General features: G+C 45.5%; 1 long non-coding RNA gene across 1 annotated transcript in view; it reads left to right on the forward strand.

The window, feature by feature from the left end:
* LOC138513978 (uncharacterized) overlaps positions 1-17,590 on the forward strand; it is a 55,680-nt gene extending 38,090 nt beyond the window's left edge. The window contains exon 3 of the long non-coding RNA XR_011281852.1: positions 17,457-17,590. This is a non-coding gene — a long non-coding RNA (uncharacterized lncRNA). The remainder of the gene's footprint in view (positions 1-17,456) is intronic.
* The last annotated feature ends 4,730 nt before the right edge of the window (positions 17,591-22,320 follow it).

Consider the following 22,320-nt stretch of genomic DNA (forward strand, 5'->3'; position numbering starts at 1 on the left):
TGTTTTTGTGGCTGGAGCAACACCTAAGAAAAATGCATTGGAAATGTATCATGATAAGGGACTGCTGGCCATTGCTGTGTGAGAGATATCTCAGACTTGGTACTGAGTTCATCGGGGTGTCCTTCATTGACTGCAGTTGTTCGCTGATATGTGTCAGGTATTACTGTTTTGGTCCCTATCATATCATCTTTTCAGTTGGGCATATTTTAGACTGGATAAGTACTCATGGTATTTCAGTCTAAATGATTGATACCTCATCATGTTCGAGTCGGACCATTATACCACTCTTTTCTCGGTTGATATTGTAGGTTTAGTTCTCTGAATCTACCCACAAAAAAAGTTGAGAGAAATGCGGAAAATACATAAAATCATGGTAATAGCCGTGAACCCTTTTTTAGATGCTGGTTGTGATAATCGGTGTGACAGCTCCTCACCTGAGACCCCACCTCTAGGATACAATAACATTTTCTCCATTGCCCTTGATACCTTTGTACCAATGGGATTGTGCATATCACTGTGATGAATAAGCCAATGCAAATCTGGGATACTCAGAAACGTCGTACACTACGGGCCCAAAAGAATAAGACCCATCGTTGCTGGCAAAAGTCTCTGTCATGTATTGACAAAGACACTTTATGCCATCGTGTCTAAGATGGCCTAAATGTCGCGATCTGAAACACTTGTGTACGAGCGTGATACAAATAAAATATCATATCATATCGTATAAGAATTTGGTTGTTCTAGCTAAAAAGGAATACTTGCACAATCCTATTAGCCAGGCCGCTTCCAACTCTAAGGAATTGTTTACAATCCTTAAAGAATTGAAGAATCGTAAGGTTAAAACTCCTGAATTCATTAATAAGGATCACAACTGCTGTTCCAGCATCCAACAGGCAATGTTTCAGAAAGTGCAGTTGTTGAATCTGGACATTATTCAAAAGAAGAGAATGTCATCACCTTCCCTGGATCCATCATTGCCTGTTGAGGCTGGCCCACCGCATTTTGATTTTAAGGAAGTATTAACTGTGGCTGAGGTAAATAACGTGGTTTCAGGGCTGAAACCTGCATACTGCCCTGGTGATCCATGCTCCTCCAAAACTATCAAGAGCTGTATTATGGTATTGGCCCCACTAATGTATTACGGTATTGCCCCACTAATTGCTAAATGTGTGAATGCTTCCTTTTTATCCTTCTCTGTGCCTACTTGCATTAAACATGGATAGATTACGCCAGTGCTTAAAAAACAGCTTTAGGGATCCAAGATAGCAGCTAAACTGTGAGGAGACAGGAGATCGAGCTCTGTGCCCCACATGAAGCTATTTAATGTGAAAGTTATGGACTAAGTGTTCCGCGGGCTTGGAACTCTTAGAGCAACTTAACATCTGGAGGGGAAGCTGAATCGTAGTCATCGCGCCCGCCACACTTAAAGAAATGTGGGCTGCATGAAAGTGAAGCCCGCACCCTGCGGGACACTGCACAGACCTTGACGACTGATTGTGCTGGGTGACAACGTCAGTAATTATAAAGAAATAGAATAAGACAGGTCAGGTGGAGGGTACTAAATGGACAGAACTGGGACAGCCACTTGAAAATGACTATAAAACACTACAGTTTAATAAATTAGAGCTAGTTTTAAAACAAGTATTAAATCAGGTATTAAGTCAACCAATAGTGTGACAAAGTAATCAAAGGTCAAACAATTACATACTGTATACTCTGCATTTAATAGGAAAACAACAAACACAAACGTCTCTTAATGAATAAAAAGTGAATGAGGTAAGTACGCAAATCAGTGATAGATCACTGTGTACACTTTACAATAAATTGATACATATATTAATTCACAAATTCTGGTATCATTCAGAGTTCATACAGTCTTGACATGTTTCAGTTCTTGTGTCATGTGTACAGAGCCTTCTTCAGGAGAGTGATTCAAATAGAGTTCCTATGTTCAAACTAATAGCGTGGGCCAATCACCCGACCTGTCATGAAATAAAAAGGAGATGATGTCAGCTATGGATGCCGTGTTAGTCTCATTGAAAACCTAAGAATGGTTCGTGAACCAAAATAACAAGGCAGATAATGACCTCGAAAAGGTTCTTGTGGGGGCGAACACTTCTGGAATGAAATGTCGAAGGATAAACGTGGTACTCCTTAGGCGTAACTACAAAAATGCACAGAAAATGGCTTTTGAAACGCTAGCATTGGTAAGGGACACGGGGGGCAGTGGAAGAATACCTACCTGGGACTTCTTCCAAAGCTATTTAAGCCACGCCCGGACAGCCACACGTGTTTTGCGTTATTCTGCAGTAGCAGCGTAACGCTCACTGTGCCTGCAGCAGCTTCCAGTCTTCTGCCACGCCCGTCTACACTCCGGAGCTCCTGAAGCAGGATGGAGAGTTCATCTTTCCAGATTATCAGGTGAGAATCTAAAGGAGTCCCAAAGTAATTCATGGGGAGAAGGTGGGGTTAAGCTTAAACCTCACAGGTGGTTAATTCCCCTTTCTGCATTACAGAAGAGTATTCATACGAGCCACACAGACCAAGCTGGGTGGCCCGGTCCACTCCGTCATCTCAGCGCTCCGAGTATCACTGGAAGAAGTAACATCAGGCCGGCCCAGATCAACGCCCCCGTGGACACCAAGTGAGCGTAACACCGATGTTTCCAAATTATTCAGGACAAACTGGTTGCCTCCCTACAACTATAATTTGACAATTTTACTACAGAAGTTAAATCTGCCCTGGCAGATATAAGGAAAGATATCACATCTTTGGAGGAAAGAACGGATACGAATGAGCACACATTACAAGACTTAGCACAGGAATCTATGAAGTTGGAGGTTCTATTGGAACAATTAGCGCGGACAACATATAAAGTGGAGCAGCAATGCAAGGACTTGGAGAACAGATCTAGGCAGTCCAATATTCGCATAAAGAACATTCCGGAATCAGTCCCAGGCTCAACTTTAAAAGAAGAAGTTACTCGTGTCTTTAAAGGTTTACTAAATAATGACAAGGAAATAACAATTCCCATGGATAGAATTCATAGAGTTGGCCCAAAGCGTCAAGACCCGGGGGTCGCCCTAGAGATACATTGGTGGTACTAGCAAATTATCTGCAGAAGGAACTAATTCTTAGGAAAGCCAGGAAAGGGACACAAATTACACTTAATGGGAATGACATTCACTTATACTAGGGCCTGTCCCCAAGGACATGTGTGAGATCCTACAACACTTACAAACCCACAAGATATTATACAGATGGACTTTCCCCTTTGGCCTTCTAATTACTTGGCAAGGTAAGCAATATCGGATTACAATGAAGGAGGAGGGGGCTTGTATCCTGCGTAGGGACCATGAAGATCAACCAGGCCCCAGTACTGGGATACAACCACACGCCACCGAGGACCAAAATATTGGGAATGGACATCTGTTCAAAAGACCCGGACAAGGAAACAGAAAGGCCCTCCACCTCCGGAGAACCCCCCAGAACTTTGAAGGCTTGAGACTTATGTGATTACAGATGTTAAGGAGAAATAAGGTACTTTTCTTTTCACAGAATAAGGTTGTTTGCTGTAACAGTTGGGGCCCAACAATAGCTCATCATGGAACTTTCTAAAGACAAAAACGAGGGCCTTAGCATACCCTGCACATATCCCTGGTGTAAGTGGTTTAAGTGGTGGGCCATCTCTGAGGACGGAGTCCAAAGAGAGAATAGCAAAGATGGCCTACACCAGGGAGAAGGGGAACAGGTTGGGGGATTTTTGAGGAGGGAGGGGGAAGGTATCGTTAGGAGGGAGATAGGGGAAGTTGTGGAAGGAGGGTTGGACTGTACACAGAACCATTATCAATTGGAAAGAAAAGGGCAATTGGAACTGCACATACATCAAGCTGTAAAGGTTTTGCATTCAGGTGTTTGACACTTAACATAGGCTGACTTATTGTCTTAATAATAAAAAAGCACAAGGATGGAACTTTGGATTGTTTCTATATTAATATAATAATTTAAATAACAGTATAGATTGATTTCCAAGGGATGAGCGCAGTGAATAAGTCATACTATTGCCACTTCACATAAAGGGGCTGAATACTCAGTGAAGAGGAGGAAACTGGAACAACTACTAAATACACATCAGCCTGATTGTGTAGCTTTACAGGAGATGCACGTTAGAAATCAGGATCGACATAAGTTAAAAAGAAAGCAATACCCGATAATTAGAGAGGCTAACGCAAAGGGGAAGACAGCAGGGGTGCTCATTGCCTTTAAGACAAATACATAGGTCTTTATCAGGAAGGTGATGGCTGATAAGGAGCGTTGCCGCTTGTATATTATAGTGCAAATTGGCTTGATGACTTTAACTCTGCCATCCCTATATGCTCCAAATACAGGTTAGGAGGGCTTCCTGAAGTCGGCTTTGTCTAACCTGAAACAGTTTGGTCAGGGGGAAATGATAGTGATGGGGGATTGGAATATTGTTTGTAATCCTATACAGGACAGATGCCCCAATACCACACATGCTCGACCCCCACCCTCATTAGCCTTTAGAGAGAACTTTGATCAGTTGGCCCTTAAAGACGTGTGGTCTTCCCTGAAAGGCGACAAACAGGTGTACACATTCTTTTCCCATGTTCCCAAATCCTTTTCCAGGATAGATTACTTTTGGGCTTCAATAGGGTTGATAGGAAGTGTGAGACAAATCAACACACATGCAATCACTATCTCAGATCATGCCCCTCGGACTAGGGATCTTAATCTTACGGTAGCCAGACCCACACGCTGGAGTTGAACATTTCAAAAAGATTTAATATCAGGCCCAATTGTATGTGAAGAAAAAGAGGGTAAAATTGTGGAATATTTTGACTCCAATTTGGTTGGAGATGTAAGCATTGACATGGTTTGGGACGCGTTTAAAGCAACCATTTGAGGTGAACCTATTGCGATATTGGCATACAGTGGCAGGCTCAGGTGTAATATGGAAATAGAATTGGAAGCTGCAGTGAAGGAAACTTTAAAACAAATCGAATCAGACACATCCCCGAGTCTTTATAGGCGATACCGAACAGTAGAATGTAAACTAGATTTACTACAACCTAATCAGGCAGAAAAAAAGCTTCTTATATCTGAAGCAGAGAGTTTATGTTAAGCCAAATAAAGCAGACAAATTGTTAGGCAGACAATTAAAACAGAAACTAGCGTTGCAGACAATTCAAGGGGTGGAAGATATAAAGGGAAATAAAGTAACGTCGACAGAGGATATTATAGCCCAATTTCAAGCATTCTACCCTAGGCTATATGAATCAGATTCCCCAGACCATTTAGCACAAAAAAGTTATCTACATGCGAGCAAACTGGAGAAAATTTTCGGAAGAGGAAAACATTTGTCTTGATAGTGACATCACCCAAAAAGAAGTACTATTAGTTATAACTAATCTTCCAACAGATAAAGCAAGGACCGGATGGGTGTACTGCCTCTTTCTATAAAAAGTTTTGAGGAACTTTAGATCTTTATAATTTCTTTTCTAAAAGCAGTAAAATAACAGCATCAATGGAAAAGGGTAAAATAATTTTAATCCCGAAGCCAGGGAAGGATTTTGCTAATGCAGCTCATATCGCCCGATCGCACCCATGAACATTGATGCAAAAATATATACAAAAATTCTTGCAAATATGTTCGAGGATCTAATGCCTTGTCTTATTCACACTGAACAGGCGGGATTTTTTAAAGGGGGACAAACCCATGACATTATACGGGGAATTTGTCATTTAATCAAAAAGGTGGCTAAGAAAAAGGACGCAACCGTCTTGGTCTCATTAGATGCTGCAAAAGCATTTGAGCGGGTAGAATGGTCCTTTCTTTTTAACACCTTACGAACCATGGGGTTTGGTCTGGAATATTTGTCGATGGTTATGGCTAACTATGTGCATCCCTCTGCTAGATTGCTTATCAATGTTCAACTTTCCCCTATGGTCTTTCTTTGCAGAGATACGAAACAGGGCTGTCCTCTTTCACCTCTCCTTTATGCATTACATCTAGAACCGTTATTAGCACAGCTTTGACAATCGGAGCAAATAGAAGGTATATTTTTTGGGGCAGGGACACATAACTTGATGGCATATGCAGATGACATGCTCCTAGCAATCAACAACCCTAATCTCTCGCTACCTGAGGCCCTTGCCCAATTGGAAATGTTTGGTAGAGTTGCTGGTCTTACAATCAATGTCACAAAGTCAAAATGAAGGAGACACAACTCCGATGGATGCCTCAGAGCATCCAGGTTTTAGGAGTAAACATAACCTGCTCACTCGAGGAATGATATTCTGCTAACTTTTGCCCCTTATTAGATGAAAATCAAAAGTTACTGCAGTCTTGGAGACCTTTAATGGTGTTTTGGCTTGGGCGGATTAACTCAATAAAACGGTGATCCTACCTAAGGTATTATACCCGTTTTCCGGATTAGTTTTTCCGAAAGCTACATAAAACAATGTAAAAATATATATGGAAAAACAAACCCCCTAAGACCGCATTGAAAACAGTAATGCTTCCTCCACACAGAGGAGGGATGAGGCTTCCTAATTTCAGAGATTATTACCGCGCAGCACAGCTGAGAGTTATTAAGGATTGGTTTAATGAAGACACGAATAAAAGGTGGAAACAGATGGAAAGAGCTATAGTGGGTCCTAGAATGGGAGAGAAATTGTGGTTACCTAGATCTGACAGGCCTCGGAATATACACCATAGTATGATCACAGGCGTAGTGGAGGGCATATGGGATCAGGCTGTATGCCAATACGCTTTTACATAATTTCCCTCCGCATTCACTCCTCTATTTGAAAATCCGCAGTCCACTCCGGGAAACCCTGCAGGTTCATTCCTCGAATGGAAAAGAGAGGGATGCATAAAGTTTCAGGGTATGTTTTTGGACAAAGAGATTAAATCTTTTGCGTTATGTAAAGAGGAGTTGGCCCTCCAAGAGAGGCACTGCTTCCAATACTTCCAAGTCCACCACTGGCTGATGGCCCCGTCCAACAAGTCGACAGCGTTAAGAGGACTTACTTCATTCGAGCAGTTCGGAACTTCTAGCACAGGGATACACATTTGATTTCCAGACTGTATAAGCTCATAACTGATGAACCTCTACTAAGTTCTCTTGCATTTCAGCTGGCTTGGGCAAAGACATTGGGGTACATGCCTTCAGAGCAAGCGTGTTCTCAGTTGTGGTTAGATATTTTGAAAAGGACGAGATCTATACAGATCAGAGAATTTTTGGTTAAATTAATGTGCCAATGGCACTACACCCCTGAACGATTACATAAAATCTCCTCATCGGCCTCTGCTTTCTGTTGGAGGGGTTGTGGGGAGAGAGGCAATTGAGTGCATATATGGTGGTCATGTCCTAAGCTGTCTCAGTTCTAGGAGGGGGTGCAAGAAAATATTAAGGTAATATTTGGGTTTACGACAGATCGATCTGATAGATATCGGGGGAAAGCATTCTATATTCTTCAGCTGGCTGAACTAATGGTCATAGCTCAGAAATGGAAGCCAGCATATCCTCACACTGAAAAGACTGGTATTATAAGCTATGGAACTTTGTTTCTTTGGAATGGACCACATATACAATTCAAGGGGAGCAAGCTAAGTTTTCAATGGAATGGGTGCCGATTTTGAACTTTCTTCATGGGGACTCTACGGAACAATACTGCCTGCAAAATCTGCCAATTTTGAATATTCTTTGATTTGCCCTACAATATTAACATTCTGTGTACATGGGACGGTGGGAGGCCTATGGATGGGGGGATGGAGAGGCTACAGAATTAGGAGGAAGTAGGCGCTTGGGAATTGACTGTGTTTATTTTTGAATTGTGTGTATGTTTAAAAACCAATATAAAAATAAAAAACAGCTTTGGCTACCAATATGCCCACGAACTATAGACAGATCACTAGTGTGCCTTTTCTACTAAATATTCTGGATCGTGTGGCATATTTGCAGCTACAAGCCTACATAGAAGAATTGAATCCTCTTGCATCTGGTAAATGTGGTTTTAGAGCCTACCACAGCAGGGAATCAGCCCTTCTTGATCTAAAGGCAACAATGACTCAATTTATGGACAATGGAGAGATATCACTGCTGATTTTACTGGATTTATCGGCAGCCTTTGATTTAAATGATTTTAATATACTTTATAATACATTACTATCCTCTGCACATGTATCTGTAAGAATGGTGTATTGCTTCTTGTCATTTTTATCAGGCAGATGGGCAAGAGTCTTCCACAAAACGAACATGGCTTCCCCTGTATAGCTTACTTGTGGAGTACCTCAGAGCACTTGGCTATCGCCTACTCTTTTTATTCTTTTTATGAAGCCACTGTTTGATATTTTAGATGAGCAGGATATTTTATATGCTAATTATGCAGATGCCACACACATTTTGATGCAGCTTACAGGTGAGAGAAAAGTATGTTTCTAGTCTCATTCAAAGATGGATTGTGCACAATTCTCTGGTGCTGAATGATGCAAAAACAGAGTTGTTAATAGTTGGCACACAACAAAGGCTATCAAAGCTTTCAGTGTGTTATAATAAGTTTCTGATCGTGGATTGAAACATACCTGTCCTATTGAAGGTTAAAACATTAGGAGTAGTTCTTACTCCTACCTTATCTATGCAGGATTGAGTCAATGTAATTATCTCATCATCTACATACTATCTGAAGCCCTTTTGCCACATTAAACCGTTTCTTTCTAATGGGAATTGTGCTACCATTGTACGTGCCATTATATGCGCAACAATTGATTATGGTGGCAGTCTTTTAGTTGGAACTGCCCAGAAGTATTTGAGGAAGCTGCAAGTCGTACAAAACAGTGCATTGCAAATTGTGTCTAATATTCAAAGAAGAGCACACATCACTTCAGCTCATAGGGCTCCCGGTAGAAGAGCGCCTACATTTTAGAATTCTGGCCATCACAAATGAATGTATTTATGGCAAAAGGCCTATCTACCTGAAAAATAGGATTCAGGAGAGGTAATGCTCTAGATTGCTTGGTTCCAGTCAAGATATGCTGCTCCAGATACCACGAGCAAAACTTGAGAGAGCAGGACGATGCTCCTTCAGTTGTTTAGCTCCGACAATCTGGAATAAATTACCTCTTAGCCTGAGATTGGATTCCTCTAATTTATCTTTTAAAAAGGTCTTGAAAACCTTTTTTCTTACCTAGCTGTATTGGTCTGCCCACTTGCTCTTATCCTGTTGATATCTTGCTGTTTTTATTCTTTAAATTTTATTTTTTGAAAATCTAGTTTTATTGCCATTTTGGTTACAACAATGCAATATGGCAATCATACCATGTTTGCTCATCTTAATTAAAACATGTTCCCCCTCTTAGTCATAGACTCTTCAAATGGAACTTCTTCAGAAATAGGACGCATTGTATTGTCTCTTCATACAAGATCATGGTGTCTCTTCCGTGCATGCTAGAACCTTGGGCCCATGAAACGACAACCCCCTCTGGAATCCCCAATACCGGCAGCGTGTCCGCTGAGTCTCCCGTTACCTCCAAATATTTTCCCAGCGTGGTTTCCTATGTAGTTCATTCACAACCTCACCAGGCCAGTCGCCCATACTTTTCAAAAAATGGGAGCCACAGTCCTTCAATGTTAGACCTAGACTCATCCATGAGGTGGGTTAGAAACTCCATGTCATATATCGCACTGACCTTGGTGATCCACTCCTCCCTTGGCATTCGTGGGCTTTTCCATCGCTGGGCCTGGCCTATTTCTTTCCCCTTTATCAGTGACTTCGCACCCCACCAGTAGCGTGTCTCTTGCAAAAAGAGGACCACCAAGTTCTGTTTGCGAAACATGTTATTCGTAAGGGATCTTTTATTCTGAGAGTTGAAGCCCTTAACATTTAGCGTGCCAACTCGTCCCTCAACCATCACCTCTCCTTACCCTGCGTCCTGGATATCCCATGCGTCCTACTAGGCACAAAGCTGTCTTCAATATAAGAGTCCATGATATTCCCTGTATGTCACCTCCCATCCCCATACCCCCATCACTCCCTGATCCCTCTCCCCAACCTTCCCTCCCACCACCCCTTCCCTTTGAGGCATCCGTCCCCATCTCCCAGAATGACTGGGCTTGGTCGACGAACCAACAGGTGATCATCCCCTGCCCCGGGTTATATATATAACGGGATCGTCGCTCCTTCACCTCCAAATCGGGTTGAAGCGTACAGTGTGTCCCAATAGCCTCTGGCTACGATCCCCAAACTCTTCCCCCCAACATCCCCATGTCCCCCTCATTGATTCAATTCGAAAAACCTTCAATGCCTCGTGGCTGGTACAACAGGCATAACCATTTGAACAGTGTAACACCCATCCAACGCTGCCGGTAACAACAAGGGGCCGAGAGCAGGCCAACAATGGCCATGTACTAAGACATTGTACCCTTAGGCCAACCCCTGGGCTGTCCCGGGGCCTCGCAGAGGGAGCACAGTGGTGTAGCTCACTTATATGGCAGTTTAATTTCACTTAGGTGACCCCCAAAGGCGGCGGGGGCTGGGGGGATTCCACTTTCTTGAATTTCCAGACTCCTTGTGCCCTACGTTTTGCCCTGGTAGAATCCGGGCCTCTCGGACCCCGGTCTGGATCCGGTTCTCCATTGCCCTGTCCCACTGAGGGATCTTCACGACCACCAACCAAGTCCTCCGTGACTCTCTGAATGTCCTCTTCAGCCACCAGATGGTGTCTCTCCCCATCCCATTCAAAAGACAGATAGAATGGGTGCCCACAGCAGTATCTAACCCCCTTCTCTTGTAGCCATTTGGTGAGGGTGCCACATTTTTTCCTCATCAGCAGAGTAAGGGCAGAGAGGTATTGGAAAATAGCCACCTTAGAGTCTCCATACTGTATTTCCCAAAGATCCTTTGCCTTCTGAAGAATCCTGGCCTTGTCTCTATAATAATGTAGACGAGCCAACACTGAATGGGGGCCCCTCACTCCACCCCCAGCCCGGTGGACTCTGTCTATCAAGAACCCTTCTCCAGCATCCACTCCTAGGGCAATCTTTATTATGTCCTGCACCTTGCCTTCTAGGCTGAACGGGGTCTCACCCTCTGCCTCCACTAGACCGAAGATACAGAGATTATTTCTTCTCTTGCGGTTCTCCATGTCATCTACTTTGAGGCGGAGCTCCTCCTCTAGGCACGGCATTTCCATAAATCTCGCCTCTATCTGTGTCTCCAGGAGCCCGGTGGATGACTGGTTGGTCGAGACCCTGTCCATTCTATCCTCTAGAGCAGTTACTTTGGCCGTGAGGTCAGCAAGCTTAGCCCCTATGTCCGTTCTCATCCCCCTTATCTCCCCAAGGATGGTCTGGATGTCGTCTTTTATGGAGTCCAATTCTGTCAGGGTTGCGGCAGTACTTCCGGGCTCCATCCTGATGCTGTCCACCTGGAACTGATACTTTGCCAATGCCCCATTCCAGCTCAGGGATTGCCCACTTCCCTAGGCAACAAAATTCTTCAGTTGATTGTGGCACGTTTCCAGTGGGTCAGAGGACTGCTGCCAGAGGTCACGGTTAATGGGGGCATGTGGTGGATCTATCAAATTAAGGGGACAAAGGGGGTCCAGGTGCGTCCAGGCACCACTCTCTGTATGGGTGGGTCCTCCCCTGCACCGTGATCTTCGCCGGGGTATACCCTCACTGATGCCTTGTCCCTGTGGGGTTTCATAGTGTTGACTTTACCCCCTCGCTGGTGGGTAGGCGGCCTCCTCACAATATGGATGCTGTGGGGGGGTCCACTAAGTGGGCACCCACTGCTGGGGTGGTCACGTGCTGCCGCTGGGGTGGTCAGCCTCCCGTCGATGTATAGCCTTGCCTCGCCTCTGTAGAGCCCCTAAGGTTGTCCAGCTTGTGTTGCCGGGCACTGTGTTGGTTTTGGGTGGCCCCCGTGCAACACAGGCTCATGGCAGTCTCTCAGTTACTCCCCTATTCCCACCTCTTCATGCCTCCTTGTGGATCCTGTCATTCCGCCACCCCCCCAAGCGTCTATATCTGCCTCTCCAAGTCCTCCTGGGCAGTGTGTAGCCCTGCCCTCAGTCATATGAGTTCCAGGCTGCCGGTCCTCTCGCCCTCAGCTCCCTCTCGCCCCCGTCAAGTGTCTCTCCTCTGTCTCGAGGCACGGGGGAAGGAGGCCCTCCACTGGTTACCGGTCTGCACCTGGCTCAGAGCCTGTGCCGCGTTCCGTAAGTCGGTGGCCCCCCTCAGTCCTACAGGCCAAAGTCTCTTCAAGTGTTGCGGGGCTCAGTGGCACTAGTATCACTCCACATGGGAGGATATGTGGACCCCAACACTACCTCACCTTATGCACCCAGTCTCTTGTGCTCCCCTGTCCTACAATGCCCTGGGCGCGCTCCCACGATGGCCCAGGCTGGGGGAGCCTCACTCGTAGGGGCAAATACCCAGCTGTTGAGATCTGGCCCCCTAGCGTCTCTCCAGATTTATGTGGCCATAGCGATCACCTCTAAACTGCTGTGGCACCCGTGGCGTGGCTTCTCACTGCCTCTCCTTTTTATGGTTGGGAGCCCGGTAGTTGCAGGCAGTTCCTCCGTGGCATATAGTGTTGTTGGGGAGGGGGATGGCTGCCCGTAGTGTCCAGGCTGCCTATACTGTTCAGGAGACTTCCTCTGGGTCGTCCTTGTCAACTTTGTCCCCACTCGTGTGGTCCCATTGCCGGCTCTGCTTCGGGCGCTCTCCCCCATCGGCCCAGGTCGAAATAACCTTGTTAGGAGAGGCAGTACGCTGCACACTGTGTCTGGCCTCCTGAGGTACCATCCACGCCTTGCTGCATACACTGCGTGGTTCACTGCTGCCCTTACCATGCGAGTCCGGAACCCAGCAGGTAGACACGCTGCTGCCTTCGCCAGCAGCACTGCCAGAGGGGGGCAGGGATGGTCCCAGTGCCCGAGCCGCCTTGTCCGTCGGGGGTGTCATTGTCCTACCCCCTCGAGTCGTGGTTCACGCCGCACACTTCTCTCCTGTCGCCGCGTGTAGCGCGGATGGGGGGATGGGCACCTGGAAGCCCAAAGCTGCGTATCTCAGCTGAGGGGACACTATGAGATCTTGGGATTTCACCCACAGGCAGATCTCAGTCTCCAGCAGCGATGTGTCCTCCTCTAGATCGAAGTGGATCCCTTTCTCCACTTCAACTCCGCAGGTTTCCCAGGGCTATAGACAGAGCTATCAGCTCAAGCAGCCATCTTGCCTGCACCCCCTGGTGGCCCCTCATCCTTTTATATTTTTCATGATTTTGTATTTTATTTTTCTCTATTTTATTCTGGTTTTTAATCTGCAATTTTTAGACTGTGTTTTATTGCTTTGTATCTGTGACTTGTATTTGTATTGATTCTATACACTTGTTTAGTATTTTGTGTATGCCTGCTTGCCTTTGGGCCTAAAGCGTGTTATAAGTACTCAAGCATAAACATCAACATTTATCATATGGTTTGATAATTTGGGGTTGTTCTGCAAGCTTGGCATACTATTTCTACTAATTTTATTGTGGTGCATTGTTCAAGGATTGTGCCACGATGAGGGCTAAAGGCATCACATTTTATAAACATTTTGAAACTTTTAGGTTAATGGGCAATGGGTGGAAGTGTTTTTCTGTGTCCTCTTTCTGGTGATCATATCTCCTTCTTCTTCTAAATTACTGAATGCGTGGGCGGACCCACGCAGGCGCTTCCCCATCCAATAGGATGATGTGCACGTGATCATATCTCTTTGGACATCCTATTCCCCATGTTCCGTTGCGTGCGTCTGATGCTGCTTCCAGCTTTAAGCACATACCCTTTGTTTTCTTGCTGGATAGAGCTATTCTTTACTCTCCATGCTTTATTTTTTCTTTTTTTAAAAGGAGCCCTTCCATTACATGAAGAAGAACGGGGGTGCAACTCGGCTAACATTTTTGTGGGGCTAGCCCATCAAATATTTGAAGAGGGTCTAATTTCAGAGAATGTGGGGAAGAGACAAACTGACATGTGGGGGCATCTAACTTCTTTACACATTCTTTTTATTTTAATAATTTTTATTAAAGTATATAGCATACAATTATAAAGTCATAGTATCCGAAACATAATGCAGTGAACTGTTACATGAATTAAGAATAAACTATGGTAAGATTGAAGTGATCCAGAAGAGCAATTAATAGTGTGCACTATATACAATTTGAGGTTGAGCATTTGAAGAACAAATTACATTTATAATTGAAAACATAAACGAAACGACTATAGCACAGTGTTGTGCACAGCTTAGTATAAAACGATTTCTGCATTATGATGTCTTAAGTTGGGGGAGGACAAACACAAGACTGACATTTGACAAACACGAAATATAAGGAAAGGGGGAGGCGGGGGTAGTTATAGAAGTGAGGCACTTTAGCATATAATAAAATAAATATTCAATACAGTGTCAGGATTAAAATTCATACATAAAAAATCTTGGGAGCATCAAAGGAGTGTGAGATATTAGAAGATATCACATTCCGTGCGTGGTAACAGTAAAGTGATCCAGATAACGAATGAAAAATGACCACTTAGCATTGAACTTGGGTATAGAATTAAGATTATTTGCCATACACTTTTCCATCTTTTGCGTGAGACAAATGTTATTCCACCAGCTTCTTATGCACAAGGAACGAGAGTCTTTCCAATTGGCAGTTATACTCTTCATAGTCAAACAAATAAAGAGATCATAGAGTTTAGATGCTCCAGATGGCAGGTGGGTGGTAACAGCCAGGCTTCTCACAACAATATTCATGAATGAAAGTGGGATGTCAGTGAAAGAAATAGAGTTAAGGTATTTCCATACTTGTTGCCAAAATCTGAGAGTATAGAGACACAGGAAGAACATGTGCTCATACGATGCAGGGGTGGCTCTGCATGTCCAACAATTATCATTGTTATTGATATTAGATAAAAATATAGTTTAGCTGGTGTGATGAAAGCTCTGTGTATAAAGAAGAAAAAATGTTGGGAGATATTTGCTGATGTAGAGATATACTTGATTCTAGAGAAAAGCTTAGACCATGTATAATCATTTAAAATGTGGCCAAAATCTTCTTCCCATTTGTGGCGTATCGTACAAATCTTAAGGGATGATATGAGAATGCCATAGAATTTTGAAGCCTTAGTGGCGGTGGGCATTGTAAGGTGCAGCAGTCTAGGGACGTCAGGAGTCAGAACATCATTGGAGTAGCTGTTGAGAGCATCAAAGCAAGAATTAACTAATTTATTATAGAAATTGTATTCTGTATTGGTAATTTTCTTTACACATTCTAATAAGACTATGCTGGTGCAGCTTCAATGTTACAAACAGTTAACTCTCTCCTTCATATCTGAAACCACACACTTAAGAAAGCTGTGAGAATGAGCTGTCCAATTGCCCCCCCCCCCCACCCTTCCAATCACTCCCCTGGCATGCAAATACTGCTACCCCCATCAGCGTTTGTTAACTGTGCAGCCGCAGGCACGGTTTATCAGCCCTCATTACTTGTACGGCAGTATATGGTAAAAGTGGCAGAGTTACCGCTACTTTTACCACTTTGCCGAATTAGGGCTCCTTGAAAATGGCCGCCTATTCCGTCATGTGTCTGCTGTAAACCTGCCAGCGGAATAACCAGCAGAAAATAAAATGGTAATTCCGCCAGATTAGAAGTTGAAATACTGCCCGCAAATCACAGTAATTGCATCAAAAACACACTGCTGTTACCTCCACTCAAAAGTTGGATGTAAATGCAAACAGGTGATGGAAATGAAGCCACAGGTGCACCCAATAGACTCAGAAAGAGTAAATAAGACCCACACCTTCCCCAAACACACTTTCCCACACCATGAAGGCACTAGTTGTAGCCGATCTGGAAATTCAGCACCTCATGCTGTGAGGTGCAGTTGCATCAACACCACCACAGACCATATGGTGCAGACAAGGGGAGGAAACACCATGCAAGGCGAGTGCCCATTCCCCAGGTCGGCCATCACCCTGGGCACTAACAGAGGGCCAGCTCATCACTCTCTACCGGCTCAACATGCAGACCATCACTGAGCTACTCTCCATGATCCAGGATGACATCCATAGCAGGATCAACACCCAAACAGCCTTACCACTTACTCAGGCACGTGTCAGTGCTGCATTTCATTGCTACGGGCACTTACCAACACACAGTGGGCATGCTGCATGGCATGTCTCAGGTCACATTTTCAATTGTGCTTGGGCAGGTGCTGGGTGCACTCTTGCAACATTCACCCCACCACAACTCCCTGCCCACCACCCCGGCACAGATAAATGCCACAAAGGTACGGTCTTTCTCAGCTGCCCAAATGTCCAATGTGATAGCAGCCTTACACTGCATCCATGTTGTCCAGGTGACCCCTCAGGCAGCAGAAGTGGTATACTGCAATAAGAAGCAGTTCCATTGAATGAATGTACAGGTGACCTGTGATGCGGATCTCAACATCACAAACTGCTGCATCCATTTTTCTGGGTCCACCCACAACACCATAGTCCTGTGGAAGAGCACACTGCCTGCCTAAATGGGGAGACACCGAGGGCAACCGACATTGATAATGTGTATATTCAAGTGCAATCATGCATTGCAAACTTTCATCACAAGTGAAATGGTCCCTTCAAGGGAGGGTATGGGGGACCAATACTTTGTAAACTCAATGCATGACCTGTCAAAGCCCTGTGCATGCAGGACCAGCCCACTCATCCCCCCCCACCCCATTACAGCCACCAATCCACAGGTCTATGTCCTACAGGACAATGCTGTAACATGACAACATGACATTTTTTAAATGCATTTCACCAGATGGGGGATTGGGTAAGGGGATTAATTATGGTGGGCGGATGCAGGTGGGTGGATGCAGGTGGGGGTATGTGGGTGGTCTTCCCCCACATACAATTGCATCAAAATGCATTTAAAAGAAGAAAATAAATTTGATGTTATAACATAGATCCCAGCGTACTGCATGTATCACAATGCATAGGTAAACATACATACACAGGCAATAGCACTGCTTACCACAGCACATTCATAATGTAACGCTGCTATACAGTGTTGGCATGTACACAGGAAACCATGAGTGTCATTCCAGAAGAGCAGGAACACACATAAAATGCACAGTAACAACCGTATGCCCCTAAGGGCACATTCATAAGAGCACAGCATTCAGATACTACAGTAAACATGTACATTGATAATCCTTTCACAGTGTATAAAAGAAGGGGTATCCCAAAGGGATATTTCATCCCCATAGAACATGATGCTTTAAGTGATTACAGTGATATGCAACCATGTTGTTAAACAATGCACCCTAACGTCATCTAGATGTTGTAGATGAACAAATGCGAAACCTTCTTTTTTCCGGTTACTGACACCTGTGGCCTTTTCCCTTACAGGTGACTCTGGAAACCCAAAGATCCCTTGGGTCATGACAACTGTGCGGAATCCACACACACTGTAGGAGGTGTTCTACAATGAGGCACACATCAGGACCAGGCTGTGCATCGAGCGGACCTTTGGGCTACTGAAGATATGTTTCAGGATTCTCCACCTGATTGGGGGGGCCCTTATTTACAGCACAGAACAACATGTGCACCAGGCCACATGTCCCCCTGGCCCCAGATGTCAACATGCCCCCCCAGAGGACAATGACACACATGCATATGATGAAGTGCCGCCATGCAGTCGGCGTGATGATGGCGGGGACAGTGGCCTGGTGCGGCAAGAACTCATAGACTATTTCATTAATTCTCATTTCTTTGCTCCGACTTCACAAGCCACTAATTAAATTGCACACCCTGACTCAAAAATCATTGTTCTTGCTTGTGTGAAGGTTTACAAGTTGTTTATTATGTGTAGTGCAAAACACCCATCCCCTCCCCACACACACCTTCCCCACACTCTCATCCACGACACCATCCCCTCCCCACACCCACATCACCAACACCATCCCCACCCTACACCCTCATCCCCAACACCATCCCCTCCCCATACCCTCATCCCCAACACCATCCCCTCACCAAACCATCATCCCCCACCCTTGTGATCTTCAGTCAGTCACATTAACGTTTGCACTACCTCCTCCTCTTGCCACCTTTTTGTGTTGCAGTGGTGGGATGACTGATTCGTCGCTGTGAGCGCCTTGGTGGTGTCCTCACCACAGTTCTCTCTGCTGCAGAGTGAGGGTTAAGGCACATGTCACACTCTCTCTCGTGGCAGGCATGTGCTCTGCCAGCTCATGCACCCTTTGGCTCATCAGTGTCGTGCTTGCTGTTCCATCTGCAGCACGCCGACACAAACGATCCAGGGCAGTGGCCACCCTCGTGGAAGCACCCTGCACAATGGCCCACATTGATTGGGAGTGGCCCAGTTATTCCTTTGGCAATCCCCTCCATTCTCTCCTGGAGCTGCTCAATATGAGAGAGCTTCTCCCAGATGGCTTTGCGCGTATGTTGGTGAATTGGCCTCAGAGATTCATGGTGGTGACTTCACTTGGAGACAGATGCCTGTACTCCATGTACCTCATCCTCTGGAGGGGATGCTGTGTCCTCTGGGTGATGCCATTGCAGGGCATTGTATGATTATAAGGGGTAGGGACTGGTGTGAAGTGGCAAGATGCTGGGCAGGGGAGATGAGTCCATGGACATCTGGCTCACTGCAGCTACTCCAGTGGTGGTGTCAGTGGTGCCTGACACAGGGGCATGTAGGGTGGCTGTGTCCAGTGTAGGACTTTCTCGACAGCCTCACTAGTGTCTGAAGATAGGTCAGTGGTTTGCGGCCCAACAGTGGTGGAAGGTGGCTTTGTGGGTGGTGATCCTGCAGGCTCTGTAATGGCTGGAGTTGGTGCCACGACCATGGCAGGTGGGCCTGTACCTCCAGAGGTGGCTGCTGCAGTGCCACCGAGGGATCCTGGAGGTGTCCTTCTGCCCAATTGCCTTCCCGGGGAGCTGCAACACTGGCCTGTGCAGCATGTCCCAATACCTTCTTGCCACTTCCAGGAGTAGGTGTGCCAGATATGCTAGTGCCTTCCATGGGGTCTTGGCTGTCAGGTGTGCCTGTTGGGAGACAGGAAACATTGCATTATTACCCTTGCTGAAATGTTGTTGGGAATGATCTCATGAAGTGTACTGTGAACACTTGGGCCCCAGAGTGCTACGGCCTCATGAGGGCCATGTTAAAATAGCCAGTATCATGGGTTACTGGCTTGATGATTGGGTGCAACTCTTAACTGTTGGGAATGTCTACCTTGCCTGGACTGTGGTCTCATGCGCTTCAGGGTTGTTCAAGGTCATGGGGGGCAGTGTAAAGCTGAACCAATGTTGTATATGTAACCTGCAATACTGTCACCTGCTAGCCATAGTAGTGTGAGTGTGACATTTGGTGGAACACACGCTTCATAGAGGCCTTGCTGCTACTGATCTGTTGCACTTGTTGTCTGTTGAGCCAGGACACGTGCAGATGTCGGATATGTGCCATACGTTTAGTGGATGGCAGCTATTTGGCTGATGCGTGTCGTGTATACATGGGTGCCTAGTGTGCTGCGAACAGGTGTTGGTGATGTACCATGTGATTGGTTGTCTGTCCATGATTCTTGATGGTGCATGCTTGTTGTGTATGCCCTTTATGAAGAGCCGTCTCCTTCTCAATGGCGGGTCTTTTAGGGGCGTCACACCTACCATGCCTCCTCATGTACAGTCCTGAGGTGTTTCATGTGTGTTTGGGTACTGGCTGGCCAGTTTTCTGCTGGTTGACTGCAACAGTGTATGTTCACATCCATATGTTGTTGGTATGAAATGGGCCCACGATTCACTCATGCACTCACCTGTGTCTTCTTGCCTGCCACCCCTGACCTCTGCCGATCCTACACCCACCAGGTACGCCATGTGTATGATGCTGCCCAATGTCTCCTTCAAGGGTGTGAGATGCAGCAGCTCAACTGTACCTCTTCCAGTAGCTGCTGTATTACAACAGTGGTTGGAAATGGGGATGCAGACCTTGGCTTTGAGGTTGTTCCACCTCTTCCTGAAGTCCTCGCAGTCCTGTGGGACATTCCCTACAGCCCCCAACTTGTCCCGGATCTCGCTGCAGAAGGCGATTTTGCACTAGGGGGAGGTCTTTCTGCTTTGTGACCCATACAGCTCCTCTGAATGGGCCACCATCTACTCAGCAAGCATAGTGAGCTCTTGCTCACTGAAAGTGTGCTTGTGAAGCCGCATTTCAAGCATCTTGCCTTACCCTCTTCGTCCTGACATATTTTGGTTGTCTTTCATGGTTGGATGGCACTTCCAAATTGTGATTTTGAGTGGTTTGTGTTTTTAAAGATGGCCCCCGCTGAACTTCCATTAGCGTAAAGATGGCTTTCCTTTCGGTGGTAATTCTGCCAATTTATGACGGTGACAGTAATTCTGCAGAAAATTGACAGATTTACTGCTGTACTTAATTTTTCTGTGGTAATTCCGCCAGACCGAATAACCGTTTCCACTGATGGCTGGTGCACGTACCTGTCAACGCTTGATTTGGCAGTACTGCCATACTCGTAAAGAGGTTAATTGTCTGTGTCCTGTTCTGTCCTGCCCTGGCTTTGTATGTCAGCCAGGTAAAGTCAACATAATCCAACGTTTCGGGGGGGGGGCCTACGCCCAATCTACCCAATATTCATTGTGCCACTGAAGGAGACCCATGTAACTCCGCTTATTTCTATCCACTCGCACTAACTCCCACTGCTGATATATCATAATGGTCGCAGCACAAAAACTTGTGGAAAAGGGCGGGCCGTAATCTGGAAATAGTCCTTTTTGTACATAATCTGAATGTAAAATGTTGTCTGAACTCTATACATCCGATTTACTTTTGAAGAAATAAGGTTCAAATGGTGACTTTGCGGTGTAGGAGACTAGAAAAGCTTGGATGAGGTAGTAGGTAGGTTGGCTGTACATGATGGCTGGGGCAAAGTGGGGAGGGACAGTGGGACAAAAGGACTGCTGCTCTGCAGGAGTGTAGGGATGAGTAGTGGCTAAAGTGCCTACTAAGCCCAACACCATTAATATTAAGCCAGCAGTAATGCCAGTCATAAAGGTAAAACAGGCACAGCCTGACAGTTATACATCCTCTGCCTCTTTGGGTAATGTGGGCTGAGGGCAGGCTGTGGTCTTCAGGAGATATATGATTTGGTACAGAAGCAATCCAAACAATAGTGTGATAGTACGAAAATAAAACAATGTTCAACCAATGTTCTAGAAAAACAGAATCTTTAATTAAATTATCAAAATGTACACACTAATAAAACACTACTGTGCCACCCCTGTAAGGGAATTAAGTAGACTTTGAGAATAAAGGGACATTCTGGGTTTGGAGGCAGGGATGATCAGGCAAAAACCTTTGTAGAAAAATTAAAGAAATATTGGTTTTGTTTTTCCAAAAAGTAAAGAGGTGTCTTAAGGGTCACTAGGATCCTTTAAGGTGGACCTGGAGAATAGGGCCTCCACAAATACCATTATGTTATTGTCCTTGAGACTGAACAGTATTAAGCAAGGCTTCACTTCAATCGAGCCAGTGTTGAGATGGTCGAGTCGTGCTTTCCCAATAGTGAGACAGTGTCAAAACAGTTTGAGGCTAGGGATGCCAGTGGATCATGTCGGGATTTGAGACGGGTCAATGTATACCACCACCTTGAGTCAGCGTTTGAGCCAGAGTTGAGACAATTCTTCTGCTGGGGCGAGTCTGCATTCACGACACGTGAGTCAATGTGCACCACCAGCAGGTTGAGTCGGTGGTTCAGGTTGGGTCAAAATAAAGCTTCTGTTGGATTGAGTTGTGTTGAGTAGGTTGCTTCCACAGAGACGGGATCAGGTCGAGTTGAGGCCATCTGCTTCAGTGGGTCGAGTCAGCATCTGGATGGCTAGAAGAGTGTTTCAAAGTACTTGGAGTGCCAACAACAGCACCACAGGTCAATTCGGCTTGAAGTGAGTCGAGCACAGTTGAGCTGGCCCAAAAAGCATCTCAAGATGGTAGACAGGCTTTGAACTGCTCTCTGAGCTTAGCAGTTACTGCAAGACCCAGTCCAGGCCAGGGATTGAGGGGTAAAGGAAGACATTTCTTCTGCCAAACACAAAAATCTGTAGAAGTCATTTGCAGGGTTCTGTCACCTGCAGTGAGCAGGTCCTGGGTACCAGTGTCTCATTTTCAGTACGCTTTGTCCAGCCAGCTGGCCATCCCAAATAGGCTCTTTGAATGGTTAGGAAGAAGAGCTTTCCTCTTCCT

Source organism: Ambystoma mexicanum, chromosome 12 (genome assembly GCF_040938575.1).
Source record: "Ambystoma mexicanum isolate Mex_15411 chromosome 12, UKY_AmexF1_1, whole genome shotgun sequence".
NCBI lineage: Eukaryota > Metazoa > Chordata > Amphibia > Caudata > Ambystomatidae > Ambystoma > Ambystoma mexicanum.